Raw genomic sequence first — 24,122 nt, 5'->3', positions numbered from 1 at the left:
AAGGCAATGGAAACTAGAAATGTTGTAAAAGTAGACACAATAAAATTTGGCTATGCAGTATAAGAGGAAAGTTGAGGAAAATGCCGAGACCACAACCTGGAACAATGGAATGGTAGTGATACTCTTGAGAAAAATTCAAATGTGGGGCAAATTGGAGGTAAGAGATGAGCTGTTAAATAGACTAAGTTTAAGCTGTCTAAAAGGCATACAATTTGAAATAGGTAGCTAGTGATACTGGATTATAACTCAGTGGAAGAAGGTTGTATATATGGATCTGTCAGTGACAGAGATAACTAAGTTTATGGAAGCTGAAAAGGTCAGCAAGTGAAAGTATAGAGAGAAGAGAAAAAAGTTCCTAAAGAGCCTTGGGAAGCATCCAGAGTTAGGAGGTATGATAGCCAGCAAATGAGAACAAGAGTCAGTCCCCTAAGGGAGAAAAGAGGTAGTATCTCAAAACCTCAGAAAAGAGGGGCTATCTTCAACTCCAATTATTGAACAAATTATAGAACTCAAATTTGACTATCCTCATCATCTCATACTCAGTATCATTAAAATCACTCGTTTTCCTCATAAACTATTAACTCATAAACTAACTCATTTTTCTTAGTTACCACCATTCTTTGGGTTTCTTGAAATCAGGCTTCTTTACTCTCTCTGTCTAAAATTCATTTGAAATGTTTCATGAAATAATCTATACCAATTGCATACCACACCTTACTATATACACTCTCATTTAAATGCAACTTAAATTACTGCAACATTCTAAGTTACCTACCAGCAGTCTACCTCCCGCTATGCTAGTCCATTTGGCAAATCACTATTGGAAATAAAGATTGCTGTCCCCTGTTTAAGGTTCCTAAATGTAGAAGTGCTTTTCTTCTCCATAGGCATCAAGCAGACATTTTATTCAAGTCACACTCGCCTTTCTATCCCTCTCAAAATCTTCCCATATACTACAATTTTTCCCCCTTAATCTCTTTTGCTTATTCTCTTTCTACCTTGAAAGATGGGGAGGAAACCAAATTAGGAGAAATTTAGGTTTGAATCCTGCCTCTGCCCGCTACTAGTTGTGTGACCAAGACCCTTTATAAAATTTCCTAAGTTAACCTGATTGCTATAACTTGCTGCCTCTCATAGTTTAATGTCCCACCTCAAGGAAGCTGTGAGCTGTGAGAAATCAGTACTATTGTAGGGAAGGTGACTAACATTCCATTCTGAAGGTTTCCTTAGATCAAGGCTACAGGAAGACTTGTTTACTTTTAGACATAGTCTTGATCTCCTTCATACTTCTGGGCCTTGAAGTTTTTGCTGTGTCAAGATTCTATGCTACTTAGCTAAGTAATTCAGCTTACCCTTAATTGGCAAATCTACCCCCCTTTGGATGGGGCTCAAAGAACTCCTTCTTAGAAAAAATTTGGGGAAGCAAAGGATGGAATTGTTAGGAGGCACAACTGTGAATAATCATTAACTCACTTGAAAAAAAACAGGAATTCACCTAATAGATTTTGTGATGGACCCAGTCCTTGCATGAATTTGAGTAGTATTCATTCAGCCCTCACAGGGAAAAAAACCCTCCTCAAGTAAAGACCTCAAAAAAGGCAACAATTTAGCATCATCTCCCTAATAGTGCTCCTGGGAAGGGGAGGTCTTGGCTGGTGAACCCATCAATACTGATGAATAAGGGGTGAGTCTCAATAAGAAGAGGTTGTACATGGAAACAATGTAAAGACTAACAGACTGCTTTCTGGTGGGGGGGGGGGCAGGATTAGGGGAAAAAATTTGTAAAATTCAAAATATCTTTTTTATTTAAAAAAAATGGTTGTAGGTATCTTAGCTACCCTACTATAGATGACCCTAACTCTTGATTGGGACTGCTAACTGTGTTAGAATCTATCATTACTGCTTATGGTCCTGATGTTTCTAATTGCTGCCCTGTTCCCTACTGAAGTTTTCATTGAGACTCACTGTAAATTGCCCCAGATATTAAGATTTTTTAAAAAATTTTATATTGTCCTCCACGAACTACACTGCTTCTTTGAACTTCATCATGTCCCAACAAGAGCTATTTCCTAGCTAACCTCCCAAGAACACCATCAAAAATACCTTCTTGAATCAGACCCATGGTCCACCTAACCCAAGTTTTTGCTTCTTACAAAGGTTCACAACTTTGGTATCATTTGTTTCTTCATTTTCCATGTGTGATTTTTTTTTGCTTGACTTGTACTCCAGGGAACATCATGCCTTCCCCAGGAAGGAGCTGATCCCAGAAATCTTATCACCATGAAGATTAACTTAGTTTCTGATATTCAACACTTTCTCAACTCCTTCAAGCTGCCTGATTAGAAAGGGTTGGAGGATAAAGCAATAAACTACTCCCAAACCTCAGAACTTTCTGAGTAACTTCTCATTTTACATCAGTGTTTCTATTTGGTTTGGAATCCATAAAATATCATGCCCCTTTGTAGGGTATCCTTTAGTGGCTTCTTCCCTCTATCCCTTTTAGCATTCTTTTCTATATTGTCTTATTCCATTTGACTGTAAAGATCTTGAGGGCATGAACTTTTTCTTATTTATATCTGTAGCACATAGCACAATGCTTGTGTATCCCTATACTTAATATTGGTTTGTTCTCTTTTGGTCCTTCATTTTCGAAGAAGACCATCATGAAGGTAATGCCATGACAAGCACATAAACTTGAATGAGTGAGGGGGATGTGCTAAGTTGTTAGCCTTACTTTCTCCTCCAGAGCCATCTGGGTCCAGTGACCAGATATGAATCAGGACAACTGGAGATGGCCCTGGTTGTAAGAAATAATATTAAATGACTTGCCCAAGGTCACCCAGCTAGTAAGGGTCAAGTGTCTGAGGTCATATTTGAATTCCCTTCCTCTTGACTCCAAGGTCAGTGTTCTACACACTATACCAACTAGGTGCCATTCCCTATACTTAATAAATGTTTCTTTTTTTTCAGATTTTGCAAGGCAATGGGGTTAAATGGCTTGCCCAAGGCCACACGGCTAGGTAATTATCAAGTGTCTGAGGTCAGATTTGAATCCAGGTACTCATGACTCCAAGGCCAGTGCTCTATCCACTACGCCACCTAGCCACCCCTTAATAAAATGTTTCTTGACTGACCAATCTAATTTTGTAGCCCAGGTGAATGCAAAAGCAAAGAAAAGTATTATCTAATGTATATTTAGTAACTACATCTTTTTAAATCCTTTCTTACAACTAAAATTTTTAAATTGAATTCTTTGAACCATTAATGTCTTATTTCATTACTTTCCAATCCCAAGCCTGAATCATTAGCATGAATTAAAACTAACCCACAATAGAGTTCTGCAAAAATTTTATCTTTTATTTATTCATTCTCCCCTATAGTATCCCAAAATCTCAGGACACAAAGCTGGTATTTAGCAAATATCTATCTATACAACCTATGTGCTATTTAATTCAAATACATATGCCATAAGTGCCAAAAGTGATATCAAACATTATATAATCTTCCCACTCCGTTCCTGACAGAACTTTTCACTATTTAAATACATGAACTTTTCTACAGCAATTCCTAGACATGAAATCACAAAAGGACAAAACAACCACACCCCTGTAAACTGAGAAAGATAACAAAAGAAAAAAAGTCAATATTGGAGGGGTTGTAGAAAGATAGGCACATATTATAGAAAGATAAGCATTATTGGTGAATCTATGAAGCCCTAATAATCATTTTTGAAAGAAATTTGGAATTATGCAAATAATGGGCCCATATCCTTCTAAAGATCCTATTAATCCTAAAGTAATAGAATTAATCTCTTAAACCCCCAAGGAGGCCTCATAACACCCAAAATATTTAGCACAGCTCTTTTTGTGTTAGCAAAGCAATAGAAACAAAGTAAAGGAGCCCACTGTTTGGAAAATGGTTAAACAAACTGTGGTACATGAATATAATAAAGTATTACTGTATCTCTGTAAGAAATAACGAATACAAAGGAACATGGAAATATCTCCATGAATAAACACAGTGAAGTAAGCACAGTCAAGAGAGCAATAAAAGCGAAGACTACAGCAATGTAAACATAAAGAATAACCACATAGTGAATGTTGTAAAATTGTAATGAATAAGCATAGTTTGAAAGGGCTATTAGAAGATGCCCTCACCTCACATTTTTGACTGAAGAGATAATAGTTCATAACACTGAATAGATCTTTCTTTCATCTATCTATCTATTTTTAAGGCAATGGGGTTAAGAGTGGCTTGCCCAAGATCACATAGCCAGGCAATTATTAAGTGTCTGAGACCAAATTTGAACTCAGGTCCTCCTGACTCCAAGGCCAGTGCTTGATCCTTGTCAGCACCTAGCTTCCTCCATTGAATATATTTTCAAACTTTTTTGATGCACTGATTGGTCATGCTGATGTCTCCTGTCTTTCCCCTTACTATATGGGATGTCTCTCTGAAGTTAAGTGGGGCAGCATACACACTTTTTGTAATTCCTCTCACTAGAAAGAAAAAGGCCGGTAGATCACTTGAGTTTGGGAATTTGTGCTATACAAAAGGGCTAAAGCTGAGATATCTTCACCAAGTGCAGCATCAATCTGGTAATACCCTAGTCTGGGTCACCCCAATCTGGTGATAAAAGAGCAAGTAGGGACTGGTGAGAGTACCAGGCTAAGGAAGGATGAGCTCACATAGGTCAGAAATGGAGGTCAAAATTTCAGTGTATGTCAACAGTGCAGTGAATCCCATGTATGGCTGATGCATTTCCAGCAAGAGTAAATCTCGATAGGGAGAGCCAGGCTTTAAGAAAAAAAGGAGGGAGAGAGAAAATATGCAGGAGTCGAAAAAGGAAAAAGGAGTTAATAGGGAAGGCAAAGTTGGGAAATGAATAGTCACAAAAAACCTTAAGTTACAGAAGACAGATTAGAAAGGGAGCATTAAAAGAAGGCAAGGCTAAGGCCCATTAATTTAAATCTGAGGATAAAGAACGGAAAAGACAAAAGAGTAGACTATTCCAAAAAGTAGCATTAATCCTGGTTTCTTCCACCACCTTTTTTCCTTATAATTTGAGGCGGGGATAAAAGAGGAAAGAAAGAAAACATTATATGAATTTATATGATGCAAGAAAAAACACAACTATTTCAATAATCATAACTATGAATAGCATGAATTCAAAGAGGAGAGTAAGAGACTGGAATCCAACAATGTGCAGTTTACAAGAAACCCACTTGAAACATAAGGACTCACAAAGAGTTAAGTGAGTGAATGAGAATCAAAATGAATATATGTATTTCTCAACACATTAACAAAAGCTGAAAATCTCAGAAATAAATGCAGAAAACCAAATATTAAATATATCTTACTGGGCACAACATAATAAAAATTATCACCAATAAAAGTAACTAAAAGATTGTGATGGGGCAGCTAGGTGGCGCAGTGGATAAAGCACCGGCCCTGGAGTCAGGAGTACCTGGGTTCAAATCCGGTCTCAGACACTTAATAATTACCTAGCCATGTGGCCTTGGGCAAGCCATTTTACCCCATTGCCTTGCAAAAACCTAAAAAAAAAAAAAAAAAAATTGTGGTAACCACCAATCTCAGAGAAATACATGATAAAAAGGGCTAAGCAGGAAAATATTATGTTTAAAGATACCATAAATAGTAAAATAATATCAATATGAAAAGTGTGTGTGTAAATACACCAAATAACAAAGAATCTAAATAAAGGAAAGGCTAAATGAACCAAAGGGATAAACAGACTGGAAAACCTTATTTTTAATGTGCCCCTTTCGGATTTAGATTAATCTGAGTTAAAAGTGCTTACTATGTGCCAGCTACTATGCTGAGTGAAGATAAAAATACAAGCATGAGGAGAAAACAATAAAGTTGGAAAGGAGGTGGGTCAATATGTCATGGTGTAGAAAGTGTTTGGCATGGGATCCAAGTTTGGGATGGGTGGGTAATGGTGAGACAGGCCAAACTATAGGAAACTATAGGTGACTGGAAAGGTTAACTGTAAGCTCTCTGGCAATCAGTGAATGGCAATCAAAAGGAATATATATATATATATATATATATATATATATATATATATATATATATATATTTCTCAGTATATTTGCAAAAACTGAAAACTCAGAAATAAATGCAGAGAAACAGATATATTAAATATTTCTTACTGACCATGACAAAAAAATTTATCAACAAAAGTAACATGAAGAAAAATATTCAGATTTAAATAGTATAACCCTATGTAGGTTACATTATAAAAACAACAAGAACATTCTATCAATGGAAATGGTAATATACCAAAACTTTTAAGACAAAGTCAAAACACTGCAAAGCAGATAAATTTATCTCTTTAAAAATAATTTTCAACAAGAAAGAAGCAGGGGCAGCTAGGTGGTGCAGTGGATAGAGCACCAGCCCTGGAGTCAGGAGGACCTGAATTCAAATGCAGCCTCAGACACTTAATAATTACCTAGCTGTGTGGACTTGGGCAAGCCACTTAACCCCATTGCCTTGCAAAAAACAAAAAAGAATAAAAAGAAGAAGCAAAAGATTAATGACTTAGGCAAGCAACTTTAAAAAAAAAGGGGGAAAACATCCAATAAAGCAAAGAACCCTAAAAATAAAAATGCTAAGAACAAAACAAATAAAACTGAATTCATTAACAAAATCAGTAATTGCTTTTTCTTGTTTGCATTTACATGTAGAGATAGTTTTCATCATTCTTTTTTTGTAAGACTGAGTTCCACATTTTTCTAGCTACCTTTTCTCCTCCCACCCCCCACTGACAAAGAGAAGAATTGGATTTTTTTGCAAGGCAATGGGATTAAGTGACTTGCCCAAGGTCACACAGCTAGATAATTATTAAATATCTGTGGCTGGATTTGAATGAAGGTCCTCCCAACTCCTAGGCCAATGCTCTATTCACTGTGCCACCCAGCTGCCCCCATTTTTTTAAGAATAATAAAATAAACACTCTATTAGCTAATTTCATTTTTTTAAACAAGGATGCCCAAATTACCATAAAAAGGAAGACAGAGTTCATAACAGATGGAGCCAAAAAGACAAAGAACTGAGTAGTCCTTTATGTTGTTTTTTTTAAGAGAATAAAGAATTAAAAAAGAAAGGAAATGGAATTTTTTTTACAGAAAAAGACTAGAATATCAGTTTCACACCTCAAATGCCTTGAAAAATTATAATCATTTCCCCCCAGGAAAAACATCACTTCACTATTCCCTACTGTAAATACCATTCAACAATACCAGCAGTTAATTGTAGATAATTCTGAATAGAAACACACTAGACAAATGAGACCTCTCTTATCTTCTAAGTTTATTGGCAATCTTGAATTTACTATAAATATTTTTAAATGTTCTATTAGCAAAATGAATTGCATTTAAAAGATGCTCGGAACTATACCATAAATGGCCTAATATATTAAAAGAGAAGTTCCATGAGAATGTCCTCATTGTTACAATTTTAGTCAATTAATATAGTTTTAAATTTCACTGGCATCAGTATTCATAGTCATCAGCCCTTGTATATCAGCTGAGCACTACACAACATGTCTTAGTTGCAAGGATTCTAGCATAAAGGTTATTGCCTTAGTAACAGTATCTTTATCACACAAAGAACCTTTTATGCCATTGCACATGACAGTTAACTCAGATGTTTATGTAAGATGGGCCTGAATAGATCAATTCTGACCTATTAAGCCCAGCTTTGTAATTGTTTTTAAGAATTCTAAGGTTCATTACTCTCTACACTACATGGAAAGAATAGTCTAGAATAGTTGTTACCACTGGGATAAATGTTATTGGCCTGATTTCTCCCTAACCCACTCTCTGGGGAGTAAAGAAAGCTTTTCCAAGTTCAGCCAATCACTAAAAGATTCAATCTTCTCATCTCTTTCTGCTACCAGTTATGAGGACTTCTATACAATGTTTACTGATGCTATATTTTTTCATGACTTAAAACCATCTGGAAACTGCTAAAGGCTTCAATTTCTATAATTAAGGAATGATTAAAAATTGCAGTACTATTATTTACAGTTTAAAAATCAAAAGAAAAAACTAAAGATATTTTTTCTATTTTTCTCACTAACATTAATTTATTCAGCAATAAAAGACCTCCAATATTATACCAGACATTTTTTCATATTTAGGAAAATTTTTTTTCTATCTGATCTCTACCTTTCAAATTCAAGAGAGATATATCCTTCATATTATTTAATTTGAATTGGGTCACTTATTTGCCTACTTATCCACTAGATACTTACTTTCAAGATCTATAAATTCATTATTGAGAATATTGCATCCACTGATGAGAGTAAAATAATTCTCTATTCCTCAAAGAGAGTTTAGTTTTGTTCCCTTCTTTAAATCTTAGGAGTTTGTGAGCTATTGCAGTCCAGGTGAGATGTGTGTTTGTTTATACATACATAAGTTTATGTATATACACACATTAAAGATATAATTGATATAACTATAGATATATCATCAGGTGATAACCTTCTATGGATCTGGCTAAACCAAATCTCAAATGACAGACTCATTGCACTGGGCCTGTACTTGAAACCTTCTTGAGCTTTGCTCGAACCCACTAGAATTTGTGTTTTGCTAACAAATCCTTTGAAAACTCATCATTATCTCCATTCCCACAAAATGAGGCGCTAGGATGAGAAAATTCAATGGCTTCAAAGTACATTTAAAGACTACTGATTTCTGCCTTAGTTCTTTCTTTCCAAGGCTAACCCCTCCACTTGTTCAAGTAATCTCATTCAATCCATTTCTCCAATAAATTGCCCCCACTGACATCCCCCATTTTTTCACTTATTTTCAGTTTCTCCATCTCTATGGACTCATTCCCTATTGCCTACAAACATGATCTTATCTCCCTCATCCTGAAAAAACCTTTTTTTTTTTAGGTTCTTGCAAGGCAAAGGGGGTTAAGTGGCTTGCCCAAGGCCACACAACTAGGTAATTATTAAGTGTCTGAGTCCGGATTTGAACTCAGGTACTCCTGACTCCAGGGCTGGTGCTCTATCCACTGTGCCACCTAGCAGCCCCCCAAAAACTTTTCTTGATCCTTCTATTCCCATTATCTAGTACCATATACATGTCTTCTAACCTTTGTAGCTAAACTTCTCCAAGAGCTAGTTAGCATCTCCACTTTCTCTCCTCTCACTCTCTTTTACAATCCTCCTTACCATCTTACTTTTGACCTCATCATTCCACTGAAATTCTCTCCAAATTACTAATGATTTCTTAGTTGGCAGATCCAATGGATCTTTTTAATCAATTCTCCTTCTCTTTCACCTTTCTTCAGACTGGAGGGTAGTTTACTTTCTCCTTGATATTTTTTCTCTCTAGGTTTTTGGGACATCAGTCTCTCCTGGTTCTCCTGACCATTCCTAATTTGCTGAATACTCTTCCAAATCATGTACCCCATTCCTCAGTGTTCTGTCCTGGGCTCTCTTTTTTTCTCCCTATAAACTACCCTCACTTGATCTCATTATTATGGCCTGTATTTCACTAGCATTCTCTTGAATACACACACCCCCTTCTCTACTCTGCCTCAACTCTAGTTGTTTCATATCTGGATGACTGCAACAGTATGCAGGTGGGTTGTCCTGCCTCAAGTCTCTATTCTAATCCATCCTCCATTTGATCTTCTCAGAGTGCAGATGTGATCATCCTCCTATGAAATGGCTTTCTATTGCCTCTAGGATTATATATAAAAGGCACTGAGATTCAAAATCCTTTAATCCTAGCTCCCCCTACCTGTCCAGTCTTCACACCTTACTCCCTGTTATATGTTCTTGGATTCAGTGACACTGACTTCCTGGCTGTTTCAGGAACAAGTCTCTTCCTTAAGTCCCAACAAAAAAAAAATTCTATTTTTTAACTGGATTAACTTCTTAATCCTATCTGTTAATTATTTCCTATTTATTCTGTCAGCTTGTTTTGTACATGTTTGTTTGTATACTGCTCCCCTTAGTGTGTAAGGTCCTTAAGGGCGGGGGAGTCTTTTGTCTCTTTTTTAACTCCAATACTTAGCACACTATCTAGCATATAGCCGGTACTTAAAGTTTATTGATAAGTTCCACAAACAAAAATTGCAATTCATAGTTAAAAATTTACAAAACACTTTCTCCAAAATAAGCCTATGAGATAGATAAGTAGCAATCAGTACTTCTGTTTTTACAGGTGAGAAAACTAACCTCAGAAGTTAGCTAATTTGTCTACAGTTAATTAGTAACTGAAATTGGGATATGAACCTAGGTTTTCATACTTCAAATTTGCTGCTCTTTTACTGTGTCATACTGATTCTCAGTTACTCCATGATAAGTTTTATCAATTTTAGCTAATTTTGCATTTAAAAAACAACACAGTAAAGGTGACAGAAAAGGAAATTCTGTTTCCTCTTGCTGAGTTTGGCAACTTCCCCACAATGTGGTTAACCAACATTTCCTATTCATGCATCATTAAAGAGGATACCTGAGGATGTGACTTCATTGAGCTAAAGTACCAAGTACCTAGAACTGTGTTCCGCACACAGTAATCCCTTAATAAATGTGAACTAAATTGAAAACCAAACCAACTTTGAATGAAAACACTTCTATTAAAATGAAATTGTAGGTATGGACTAAAACTGGAAAAAAATAAAGTAAAAGGCCAGCCACATGAATTCAGTAAAACAATATTATAAATGCATGTAAAGTCTAAAACATAAAATACTTTATTTGAAAAAAATTAGCTTTTCCAAAAAATAAAACCTATTGTCTATGTATATCATTAGTCTTCCCTTTAATCTGTGCTCCAAAAAGAGCTGAAGATATAGATTTTTAAAAATTATTTCTGAAATTAAAGTTGGAAATTTTAAAAGTTTCAATCTAACCTAACGAAAAAATAAAGAGCAATACCATTCCCACACAAATAAATGGTCACAGAATATGAACAAACTTTTCTTAAAAGATTCACATGAAGGAATGCTCCAAATCTCTAATAATAGGAGAAATACAAATTAAAACCTCACACCTTACAAATAGTCACTAGTCAGTACTGGAATAGTTGTACAATGACAGGCACACTAATAAAACACTGTTAGTGAAGCTATGAACTGGTCTATTTTGACCAAAAAGTCATTTTAGCTGCATAATTCCAAACTATTTTCCAAAACTGTTGAACCCTTTGAACCAGATACCCCATTACTGGGTTTTTATATCCCAAGGAAGGCACTGACATGAAGAAAGTCCTCATTTACACCAAAATGGTTGATAACTACAAATTAGAAACAAAGCAGACGCTCATCAAGTAAAGAGGGCTAAACAAACCTGAATATAATGCATTATTACTGTAACCATAAGAAATAAAGGGTGTAATAAATAAAGAGAAGCATGGAAAGATCTATATGAAATGATGCAGAGTGAAGTATGGTCAAGAAAAAATACTCATATTAACTATGACAATGTAGATAATAAGGACTACTACTGTATTCTAAAAAATAAAAAATAAATGTAAAAAATTACTAAGTTCAAGTAGGACATGAATGAAATCCCTTTTGTGGTCCATATTTTAATCAGTTGTGCTGATTTTTTTCTCAATCTTAAAAAAAATTACAATTTATTATGTAAGATGGCTCTCTGAATGAGTTAGAAGGGTATTTGGAATATTTGGCCCTGAAGTCAGGAGTACCTGAGTTCAAATCTAGTTTCAGACACTTATTACCTAGCTGTGTGGCCTTGGGCAAGCCACTTAACCCCATTTGCCTTGCAAAAACCTAAAAAAAAAAAGTTAAGGGGATAATTTTATTGAGTATTACTTTTTTTTTCCAACAGTGTGTTATATCAGTCTCTGAATGATTACTGAAGCTAAAATGTTAAAAAGCTCTATTATACTAAGAAGCAAATGTGACAATTAGATATCACTGGTAAGAAAAGCAGTTTCAGTGGAATGATAAGGTTGGAAGGTGAATTGTAATGAGCTAGAGAGAGGAGAGAAAGTATCTACTGGAATGGCCTTTCTGAAATTATATTATGATTACCTTTGTTATTAAATTCTTTTAAGGGTGCTTTTTAAAAACTTCAAATAGTAAAGCCCCACTAATTTATAATAAGAAGAAATAAGTTAAGGAATTAAAAATTAAGTCTATCCTACTTTTTTTGCTGAGAACTATGATTTTTATCAATATCAGGGGCTCCTAGGGAGGAACTTTCCACCCACACAAACTGGCACTTTCTCTACCATTTATAAAACTATTTGGAGCACTGAGTTAAGTAGCTTGTGCAGGGATCAGTCAGTATACAGCAGAGAAAGAACTTTTAAACCCAAAACTTCCTGATTCTGAGGTCAACTCTCTATCCACTATACCATGCAGTCTTTCCCAAAATGTTCAAGATGACTAGATGACCTTCTAGATTTAGAGCAATGATCTCAAATGTCCCATTGAATTCATCTCTGAATAAGCTTCTCTGTCTCAGTAGAAGATAATTCAGTTAAAACACCTTCTGCATCCAAGGTTCTGTGGCTAGGGAATAGAGGTAGTATGCTACCAGTGGAGAGAACACTGTCTGGAGTAAGAGGTTCTTGCAATCAAATGCTACCTCTGAAAACTAACCTGTATGATCTTAGACATATCACTTGACCTCCCTGCTTCATTTGTAAAAGAAAGAAATTGGACTGGGTGGAAACTGAGGTTGCTTCCAGTTACACCACAATCATATTACTCACAAGCTGGAAAGTTTGGAATTATTTGACTTTTCTCCCTATCCCCCAGCCTGGAGCAACCCTTTCCAGGACATTCCTATTGCTGCCATCCTAGTCTTAGTAACTGAATAGAACATCTTTCTGTCCTTCTCTCCATTACTGTAGTGCTGGCTGTCAGAATGATTTTCCTCAATTGGCATTCTTACCATGATTCCAAGCCAAATTCTCCTTGCCATGGTTTTAATTTCTATCATCTTAACCAGCTTGAGGTCCAATCCTGTTCCTTTCAATTCCCATTTCTTAATGGCCCTAATGAAAACATTTTAATAATTTCTAATTCCATGAAAGGTAGATCATTAATATAATAATAATAATAGACCTTCAAGATCATCTAATAAACCTGCACCTATCTTTTCAAATGTACCTAGTCTCTGACTGAAGAATTCAATGAAGGGAAACCTATGTCTTCCTGAGGCAGTCCATTTCATGTTAGCTCATAACTCTAAATTTATGAAGTTGCTCCTCACAAGTCTAAAGCTGCTTCTCTGCAAAATTCCATTCAGTGCTTCTAGTTTTTCCCTATGGTCACACACAAATCAAATACTTCCATAGGATCACCCTTCAAATACTAGATCATTCCAAGTATTCTTTTCCTAGTCTCCTTTAACCAAACCACCCATGAGCACCTGCACTGCTCTCTTGACCCTAAACTGTCTTCTCACGAGCACTCTCCAGCTAGTCTCTTTCCTAAAGTATGGTACCCAGAAAATGAAGTGCTCTAGATGAGTTTGCAAGAGAGTTTTGTCCTATACACATGTCTCTAAATTTAGTCCAGGTTAGAATTGGTTTCTTTTGGTTTCCCTATCATATTAACTTCTCATATGCCTCACCCAAATGACCTTTTTTCAGTGGAACTGCTGCATAGTCTTATATTTGTGAAGCTGATTTTTGGATCCCAAGGGGAGAAAAACGAGCATCAAAGTTGAAAGGGATCTCAGTTGTCATTTAGTCCAATCTATACCTGAATTAAGAATTCCTTCCAGGGGCGGCTAGATGGCACAGTGGATAGAGTACCGGCCCTGGAGTCAGGAGTACCTGAGTTCAAATCTGGCCTCAGACAATTACCTAGCTGTGTGGCCTTGGGCAAGCCACTTAACCCCATTACCTAGCAAAAACCTAAAAAGATTCCTTCCAAGAAGTAGAACTAACAAATTCAGTCAGAGAACCCACTAACCTCCTGAATTTCATAGTTCTATTAAATGCTATCTCATTCCATTCAATTCAATCTTTCTCCAATTCAATAAATCCATTAGGATTTGGGTTTTTGAAAATCTGAATTCTACTATCCATTTTATTAGCTATCCCTCCACTTCTTAAATAGTTAGGATAATTGGCAAACAAGTCATCCGTGCTTTTATTTAAGCCAGTAACAGGTGCCTAAGTGTTCTCCAGGAGATCTAGGCTCCCAGAGCAACTCTTTAGGTCTGGCCAACAATCAATAAGCTTTTATTAAGCACCTACTACATTTAAGGAGAAGCAGCCAAGTGATGCAATAGACAGAGTGTCAGGCCTTCAGTTGGGAAGATCTGCATTCAAATTCAGCCTCAGACACTTACTAGCTATGAGTTTATACTTTTTCTATTGGTGTCAAACAAATTTCCTGCCCAGTTGTCTACTGACTTAGAAAACTACAAACTAACATTATCTATGTTGTATTTATTTTTATTTTGTGTTAAACATTTCCCAACTACATTTTAATCTGGATAGGCCATAATAGACTTCTGTTCTCTAGCATTCCTCTGATATACTAGTCTGTGGCTCTCTCTATGCATATTTGTGATTTCATTAGTATGACAAAGTACTGGTGAGAAAATTCCCTCTAATAGAGTAGAACAGCACCTTTTCTAAAACCAAGGTCTTAGATAATTGTCTGGCACTCGAAGATTAGGTAACTTGCAAAAGTCACTTAAGAGACATACAACCAGGGCGGCTAGGTGGTGTAGTGGATAAAGCACCAACCTTGGAGTCAGGAGTGCTTGGGTTCAAATCTGGTCTCAGACACTTAATAATTACCTAGCTGTGCGGCCTTGGGCAAGCCACTTAACCCCGTTTGCCTGGCAAAAACCTTAAAAAAAAAAAAAGAGACATACAACCAATATGTAACAGCAAAGGAGATCTGAATCTAACCAAATCTTCTCACTCTGAAATTGGTTTTCTCTGCATTTTACCACACTTCCTCTTACCATCCAGTTGCCCTATGAATAAAGTAAATTAACTTAACCTACCATGGGATGTTTTTAAAAAGCCTTGATGAATTTTTCACTCCTTTAGTAATCAATACTCAATACCCATCCTCTTAATATGTTTTAGAATTCTGACAGAAATAAAAATCAAGTTCACTGGTCTATAGCTTACAGACTCTACCTACTTCCCTTTAAAAAAAATTAGGATAACATTTGCCCTTCTCCAGTTCTGTGGCATCACTCCCATTTACAAGGATCATGAACAATGGCTTAGCAATCACATTTGCCAGTTCTTTCAAGGACTCTAGATGTAGGTCATCTGAGACTGGTGACTTGAATTCATTGAGGGCAGTTAGATGCAAACACTCTCTTGATTTATCTTGGTTTTTGCTTCATATTAACCATTTTTTTGTTCCTTTTTAGCCCAAAGATTATTCGCTTTGGAAAGTAGTAAAACAAGAAAACATAATGAAGTCAATCTCCTTATCATCGTGTCCCATCCACCTTGAACAGTAGTCCTAGTCCTTTTGAGTCTTTTCTTCTCCCCTTTGTAGGTTTAAAAAACAATGAACCAGGGGAGCCAAGATGGCAGCAGAAGATCCTCTCTTAGATGCTCTCTTTCTAATATTTCAAAACTTATAAAATAAGGACTCAACTAAATTTTCGAGAGACAGAACCCACAGAGGAATCCAGTGAGGCAATTCTTGAGACCAAGGTAAACTGGAAAATAGTGGAAAGGCCCCACTCCACAGGGTTAGAGGGGTGGCCACCAGACTTCAGCCTTCCAGATGCAGCCCCAGAGCACCTGGGAGCTGAGGCAGTGGGGGCAGTTTCCTGACCTACACCCCAGGAAGCACCAGGCACAACTTGGAAGATCAGCAGGGGGGCCTCTGCCAGAGTGAGGGCATGAAGACCAGCCCTCAGGGCACTCAGCAAGCAGCCCAGATCCTGGAACCAGAAGCAGGTGGAGCCCTAAGCAGGAGCCCCCAGGCAACTTAGCCTTGAGTGATCAACCTAGGTAAGGGAGTGGAGAGAGACTTCCAAGGTCTGTTCTCTATACTTGAAAGAGGACTCTGGGGCTCTGACCATATTCAGATCCTGATCACAGTCTAGCCGCGCCATAGAATAGCAGGCCCCCCCCCCCCAGCCCCGTGGCAGAGGGGTGCGTTTGTGGTCATTCACAGACCAGGAGGGAAGACAGAGTTTCACACACAGAGATCCTTGAGGGGGGGTGGGGTGTCCAAATAATACTCAAAAGCTCAGGTAGCACCCCAAAGCCAGGCACAGGCCAGGAAAAGAGTAAACAGAGAAAAAAAGAGGAATACCATTGACAAATACATTGTCTCAAATCTGGCCTCGTTTGCCTTGCAAAAAGAAAAAAAAATACATTGTCTATGATCCCAAGAAGGATCAAAATACTCAATCTGAAGATGAGGAAGTCCAAGCTCCTGCATCTAAAGACTCCAAGACAAAAATGGAAATTGGGCTCAGGCTATGACAGAGCTCAAAAAAGATTTTGAAAATCAAGTGAGGGAGATACAAGAAAAATTGGGAAAAGAAATGAGAGATGCAGGAAAAACATGAAGAAGTCAGCAGCTTAGTCAAGGAGATCCAAAAAATGCTGAAGAAAATAACATGTTAAAAACCAGCATAGGTCAAATGGATAAAACAGTTCAAAATGTTATTGTGGAGAAGAATGCTTTAAAAAGCAGAATTGGCCAGATGGAAAAAGAAATAAGAAAACTCTCTGAGGAAAACAAATCCTTCAGATGTAGAATGGAATTGAGGGAAGCTGCTGATGTTACAAGAAATCAAGACACAATACTTCAAAACCAAAAGCATGAAAAATTAGAAGAAAATGTGAAACACCTCACTGAAAAAACATCTGGGGGGTGGCTAGGTGGTACAGTGGATAGAGCACCAGCCCTGGAGTCAGGAGTACCTGAGTTCAAATCTGGCCTCAGACACTTAATAATTACCTAGCTGTGTGGCCTTGGGCAAGCCACTTAACCCCATCTGCCTTGCAAAAATCTAAAAAAAAAAAAAAAAAAATCTGATCTGGAAAACATTCAGGAAAGGTAACCCAACCCCCAGGAATATTATAGCCAAGTTCCAGAACTCCCAAGAGAAAATATTACAAGCAGCCAGAAGGACACAATTCAAATTATCATGGAGCTGCAGTCAGGATCACACAGGACTTAGCAGCAACTACATTAAAAGCTTGTAGGACTTGGAATATAATATTCCAGAAGGCAAAAGAGCTTGGAATGCAACCGAGAATCAACTACTCAGCAAAAATGAACATCCTCTTCCAGGGAAAAAGATGGACTTTCAATGAACCAGGGGAATTTCAAATGTTCCTGTTGAAATGGCCAGAGCTGAACAGAAGGTTTGATCTTCAAATACAGGACTCAGGTGAAACAGAGAGTGAAGGAGAAGGGGAAAATATGAGGGACTTAGAACTACATGTATTCCTACATAGAAAAATGGTACCAATAATATTCATATGAACCTTCTCATTTAATAGAGCAAGTAGAAGGAGCCTTTATAGATGAAGCACAGGAGAGAGCTGAATTTGAAGATATAATAAAGTGTAAAAATGGAGTCAAAGGCTAAAAGGGAGATGTAATGGGAGTAAGAGAAAGGAGAAGTGGAATAGGCTAGATATTTCATATAATAAGATTTTTTTTATTACAATGAGCTATTGCAATATGGAAGGGGAGAAGGCAAGGGAGAATGAGGGAACCTTTGCTCTCATCAAAGGTGACTAGGAGAGGAAACAGCATATATACTCAATGGGGTATAGGCATCTAGAGTAAGAAGGAGAGAAGGGGGAGACAAGGGGAAGGGGAGAGACGGGGGTGAAGGAGGAGAGGGTGGACCATGGGGAGGAGAATGGTCAGATATAACACATTTTCTTTTTTTTTTACTTCTTGCAAAGGGCTGGGATTGGATGGCCTGTCCGGGACCACAGGGCTGGGTGGATGCTGGGCCTAAGGGGTGGTATGTGGGCTCAGGGCCTCTTGGCCCCAGGGCTGGGGATCTGTCTGCTGTGCCTACCGCACATTTAAGAAGTGGGACAGAGTGAAAGGAGAGAGAAAATATAGTATATGGTAGTGGGGAACTACAGTAGAGTGCTATTTTTTTTTAAGTTTTTCCAAGGCAATGGGGGGAGGGGTTAAGTAGCTTGCCTAAGACTACACAGCTAGATAATTAAGTGTCTGAGGCCAGATTGGAACTCAGGTACTCCTGACTCCAGGGCAGGTGCTCTATCCACAGCACCACCTGGCCACCCCTAGAGTGTTATTCTTTTGTATTTATCTTTGATCACTGATATTGGTTCAATCTTCTATACTTGTGTTTTTAAAATCTATATTTCTAGATGAATTCCCTCTATAGATCTCTATAGATCAGCTTTCTTTTTTCCTCCTCACTGGAATCACTGCTCCTTCTGTCTTCACAATGTCATTCCTGAGAGCTTTCTATTCTTCTTAAGACAACCTTCCCTGTAAAACACTAAGGGGTAACTGGATCCTAATTATTCCTTCTTTAACTCCTTGGGAAATAGGCTCTCTCTCTCTCTCTCTATATATATATATAAAATCAGGACATACATACAGTTTCATCTCCTCCATCACAAGCTCTATGATGGAATAATTATTTGCTCCCAAAGTTCTCATTGTTTCTATTTTAGTAATCAGCAACATCTCATTTGTCAGGATCAAGTCTAGAATAGCATTCTTTTTTTTTCACCTTTTAAAGAATTAAACTAACATGAAGGGAAGTCATAAATCATTATATCTTTGATTTTTATATCTGTATCCAGAACATTTAGTACAGATCTTGAAACATAGTAAATACTTATTAAATACTTCTTCAATAATTGATAATTTTGTTCATTTGCTCATTATAGGCTCTGCTTTTGGGAAAAAGTGTCAGCAGATTTATAAAAAATAATAGCTAAACTTAATATAGCAATTTAATGTTTGCAAATGCTTTATAAATATTACCTCATTTTTTTTTGCAAGGCAAATGGGGTTAAGTGGCTTGCCCAAGGCCACACAGCTAGGCAATTATTAAGTGTCTAAGACCAGATTTGAACCCAGGTACTCCTGACTCCAAGGCCAGTGCTTTATCCACTACGCCACCTAGCCGCCCCCTTATATTACCTCATCTGATCCACACAACAACCCTGGGAAGTAGGTAATATTTCCATTTAACATGAGAAAATTGAAGTAGACCAAAGTGTTAAGTGATATGCTCTGGGTGATACACATAATAAGTGACTGAAGTCAAATATGAACTCAGGTTCTCCTGATTTTGGAACCAGTAATATCAAGATATGTCACTGGAAGGGGTAGCGAGGTAGCGCAGTAGATAGAGCATATACCCTGGAGTGAGGAGGACCTGAATTCAAATCTAATCTCAGACACTTAATAATTGCTTAGCTGTGTGACACCTTGGGCAAGTCACTTAACGCCATTGCCTTAAATATAACTTTTTTTTTAAAAGATACATCACTAGATACTTGAGTCTCTTATCACTATTGCCTTCATGCCAGGTTTCTCATGTTTCCCAAAACTCATCTAAATGTAGAACTAGACTACAAAGCATTCAAGTAATCAAATGAGGGGGGCATCTAGATGAAAAATGGGCCTAGAATCAAGAAGCCCTTATTCACAATCCAACCTTGGGGGCAGGTAGGTGGCACAGAGAACAGAGCTCCAGCCCTGGAGTCAAGGGGACCTGAGTTCATTTATTTATTAATTTTAGGTTTTTGCAAGGCAATGGGGTTAAGTGGCTTGCCCAGGGCCACACAGCTAGGTAATTAATAAGTGTCTGAGGCCGGATTTGAACTCAGGTACTCCTGACACTAGGGCCGATGAGGACCTGAATTCAAATCCAGCCTCAGACACTTAATAATTACCTAGCTATGTGACCCTGGACAAGTCACTTAACCCCACTGCCTTGCAAAAGCCAAGAAAAATCCCGCCTCATCTATTTATTAGCTGTGTGATCCTAGATTAGTCACTCAACCATTATTTGCCTCAGTTCCTCATCTGTAAAATATAGCACCCATCTCCCAAGGTTGTTATGAAGATCAAATAAAATAATAGCTATAAAGTGCTTAGCATGGTGCCATTATTATAATCCCTTAATTTTAAAGATAAAGCTACTGAGGTCCAGAGGTTAAATTATTTGCCTAGTATAAGATAAGCAGTAAGTAGAAAAACTAATGATCTCTTTATTGTTGTCCCACAGGGCCTATATTACTAAACTTTTCTTCTATTTGAATTCCATCTATCCTTCAGGTCATATTCAAGTTCTACTTTCTAAGAGAAAACTTTCCTGGAAAAATCAACTTCCCCTCAACCATTTGTTCCTTCTTTAAATGATTCTTGAGTAAAAAGTCTGAGCCGCAGTACTTTTTAAAATAGCACTAGGGCGGCTAGGTGGCACAGTGGATAGAGCACCAGCCCTGCAATCAGGAGTACCCGAGTTCAAATCCGGCCCCAGACACTTAATAATTACCTAGCTGTGTGGCCTTGGGCAAGCCACTTAACCCCATTGCCTTGCAAAAACGAAAAAAAAATGAAAAAAATAAATAAAAAATAAAATAGCACTAGCATTATTATTGTTATTATTGTTATTACTAACTCTCCAATCATTTGTTTTATAGGCTAAAACTTAAGCTCCCCTAAAGAATTTTTATCTCAAGTCTTTTCAAAATGCCTAGCAGAGTGTTGATGCTCAATCAAATAACTTCCTGACTGACTGCCAAACACAGAGTTCATTCCCTGTCCCTAGACCAGCCACATACATGCCACTAAAATTTCTACCTTGGCTTCCAGGTCAAGTCGGGGGTTGTCACCACCAGGGAGTACTGAAATAAAAGTCAGATATACAGAATTATCAAAACTTCCCACTTAGCAGAATCTAATTTGATTTTACTACAACTAATAGTTGGTTCTTGTCCCTTTTATTGTTTCGTTTTTGCAAGGCAATGAGTTAAATGACACAGTTGAATAATTATTAAATGTCTAAGGTCAAATTTGAACTCAGGCCCTCATTGACTCCAGGGCCAGTAATCTACCCACAGCATCATTTAGCTGCCCCTTATCCTTTGTTCTTGAAGATCAACAAAATGACATCACTAGATTAGCATCAAGTTACAATGAGCTCAGAATGATCTACCACAGGTCGGGCACAAATTGTCCATGTGAACACCTGAGGTGGTTACTCTAAACTTTCACATCTCATGTTTCTTTGAGGTGCTTGAATTCTGCCTTGCTCGCAGAGTGCAGCACCCTCTCTGATGAGACTAGAATAAAAGAAAACTACAATTTAAATCTAGGTTAATTTCCACTAAATCTAATAACAACAAAAAAACTAAATATGAACACTTACTGGATAAATGTTTATGTACTGTACAATTCTGTGGTTTTGGGGGGGTAGGAAGGATATTTTGATTTTTTTGTTTGTTTTTTTCCTTGTTCTTTATTTAATATTTATTTATTCTCATTTTGTACAAATGTTTTTTATACATTAATAAAATATTCTTGTTTAAGATTAAACAAAATACCCCCTCCCCCCAAAAAAATTATGGACTCGCTTGAGCGATAAAGGGGAGAGAGAAAAAAATTTAAATTTAAATTTAAAAAATAATAGTAATAATTGTAGGTATGGACAGGTGGCGCAGTGGACACAGCACCAGCTCTGGAGCCAGGGGCACCTGAGCCCATATCCAGCCCTGTACACACAATCACCCACCCAGCTGTGTGACATGCAAGCCACCCCATCCCCAATGCCCTGCAAAAACCAAAAAAAGAAAAAAAAAGACCCAAAATAAAATAAAATAGTAATAATAGTAGGGGCGCCCGGGTGGTGGACAGAGCACTGGCCCTTGAGCCAGGAGCACCCAGGTCCAAATCTGGCCTCAGACATCCAATGATCACCCTGCTATGCGGCCCCAGGCAGGCCACCCAGCCCCATTTGCCCCGCACCTCCCAAATAATAATAATAATAATAATAATAATAATAATAATAATAATAATAATAATAATAATAAATGTGCTTCAGTCTGTGTTCCAACACCAACAACTCTAGCAGGTGGATCACATTCTTTATGATAAGTCCATGGCAAAAGTTACTTCCATATTTTTCCACCACTGCCATTGCTGATCACAACTCCTTCCCTTCGTACTTCTTCACTACCATGTATTATATTTTCTCTCTCCTTTCACTCTGACTCTGCTGTAGGGTAGCTGAGTGGCACAGCAGACAGATCCCTGACCCCGAGCCCACATACCACCCCTTAGGCCCAGCATCCACCTGGCCCTATGGTCCCAGACAGGCCATCCAATCCCAGCCCCTCACAAGAAGTAAAAAAGAAAATGTGTTATATCTGACCATTCTCCCCTCATGGTCCATCCTCTCTTCCATCACTCACATCCCCACCCCTTCCCCCTGTCCCCCCACTTCTTACTCCAGATGCCTATACCCCATTGAGTATATATGCTGTTTCCTCTCCTAGCCACCTCTGATGAGAGCGAAGATTCCCTCATTCCCCCTTCCATATCTTTGCAATAGCTCATAGTAATAAAGAAAACTCTTATTATATGATATATCTTGGCCTATTCCTCCCTTTTTCTTTTTCCCATTACATTTCCCTTTTTTCTATTGACTCTATTTTTTACACCATATTTTATCTTAGGAAGGATATTTTGAACTAAGTTAAAAAGATTGAGAGAACTAATCATTGCCCCCTTCTTAATGATTCTGCATGCTTTCCTCTGAGAATACTCTTAAGAGTCAATAAGATTTTCTTTTTAAAATTTTTTTTTGGGAGAAGATTGGGTCTACCTACATACATAGGCTAGAAATAAGTTAAGTGACCAACCAATTATACAACCCACCTGATCAGCATGAGTTCTGAGCTGCTCCACTTCCAAAATGGGTCAATTTAACCTTCTCAGGCAGAATGGCAGCCCCTATATTCGTGCCAAACTTAGACTTTAGCCCTAGCCCAACACAAGAATTTTCTCATTCACCAGCTTCAACCTTCCCAGAAGCAAGGATCACAGACATGCATCATCACACTGACTCTTCATTAAATTTCAAATCTCTGCGATTGAAATTCAGGTCTATTTCTAAATCTACTCTCAGAAATTCTTAATTGTTTTGTGTATAATGGATTCCTTTGGCAGAATGGTGAAGCTTAGAAATTTCTCAAAATAATAATTTTAATACATCATATTAAAAAAGAAACCATTTACAATTAAATTATCAAAATTAAAATATAAAAATTTTTTAAAACCAGTTCACAAACTCAAGCTTAAGAACCCCTAAATTAGAGAAATAAAAATCTTCTTCTTTGATTTACTTTGATTATTCATGAACCCTTCTTGATGACAACTTCTATAACAAAAAGTTATCTAATACATTATATTTTCAATAATGACTATCTTTAAATACTTTAAGGTTTACAAAGCTCTTCCTTCACAACAGCCTTGCAATAAGCCACCCTCTTTTCTCCCTCTAAATTTCACTTAGTGATCTCATCAGCTCCTCCCAAGCTTCCTTTAAGTCTCAACTAAAACCTTACCTTATACAAGTCTTTCTGAACAACTCTCAAATTCTAGTGCCTTCCCTTTGTTAATCATTTCCTATTTATCCTATACATAGCTTGCTTTGCAAATATTTGACTGCATGCTGCCTTCTCCATTAGACTTGAGGGCAAGCTTTCGCCTCTTTTTGTATCTCCAGAGATTTAACACAGTGCTTCACACACAGAAGGCACTTAACAAATATTTATTGTTGCCCTCTTTTACTTTTAAAAAGACAAGAATTAAATAATGTTGACTATCACATAGCAAACCACGAAAGAGCAAAATGTTATTTTTTAAAGATGTTTTTTAAAATGCTAGCAAGACATTTCCCAAAAACTCAAAACAATATTCCCTAAAACTGTAAAGTACATCTGCTTAAGAGTGATAAAATAACAGTTCAAATGATTTTTGTAGCTTAGTCTGCTAATAAAGAGGAGTAATTTACTAATTTAGGTTCTAATATCAATTGGGTATGAAGAGAATTTCAAAGTCAATATTATACTCTTTTACCAAGTTGAAAAACCTCTGGCAAAATGGAACAATGTAAGTTAAGATCA

At 37.2% G+C, this 24,122-nt stretch overlaps 1 protein-coding gene across 1 annotated transcript in view; it reads right to left on the bottom strand.

The window, feature by feature from the left end:
• Positions 1-24,122, bottom strand: part of EPN2 (epsin 2) — a 93,061-nt gene that overhangs the window by 30,922 nt on the left and 38,017 nt on the right.

Source organism: Macrotis lagotis, chromosome X, assembly GCF_037893015.1.
Source record: "Macrotis lagotis isolate mMagLag1 chromosome X, bilby.v1.9.chrom.fasta, whole genome shotgun sequence".
Taxonomy (NCBI): Eukaryota; Metazoa; Chordata; class Mammalia; order Peramelemorphia; family Peramelidae; genus Macrotis; species Macrotis lagotis.
This window is presented reverse-complemented; position numbering and strand designations above follow the sequence as displayed.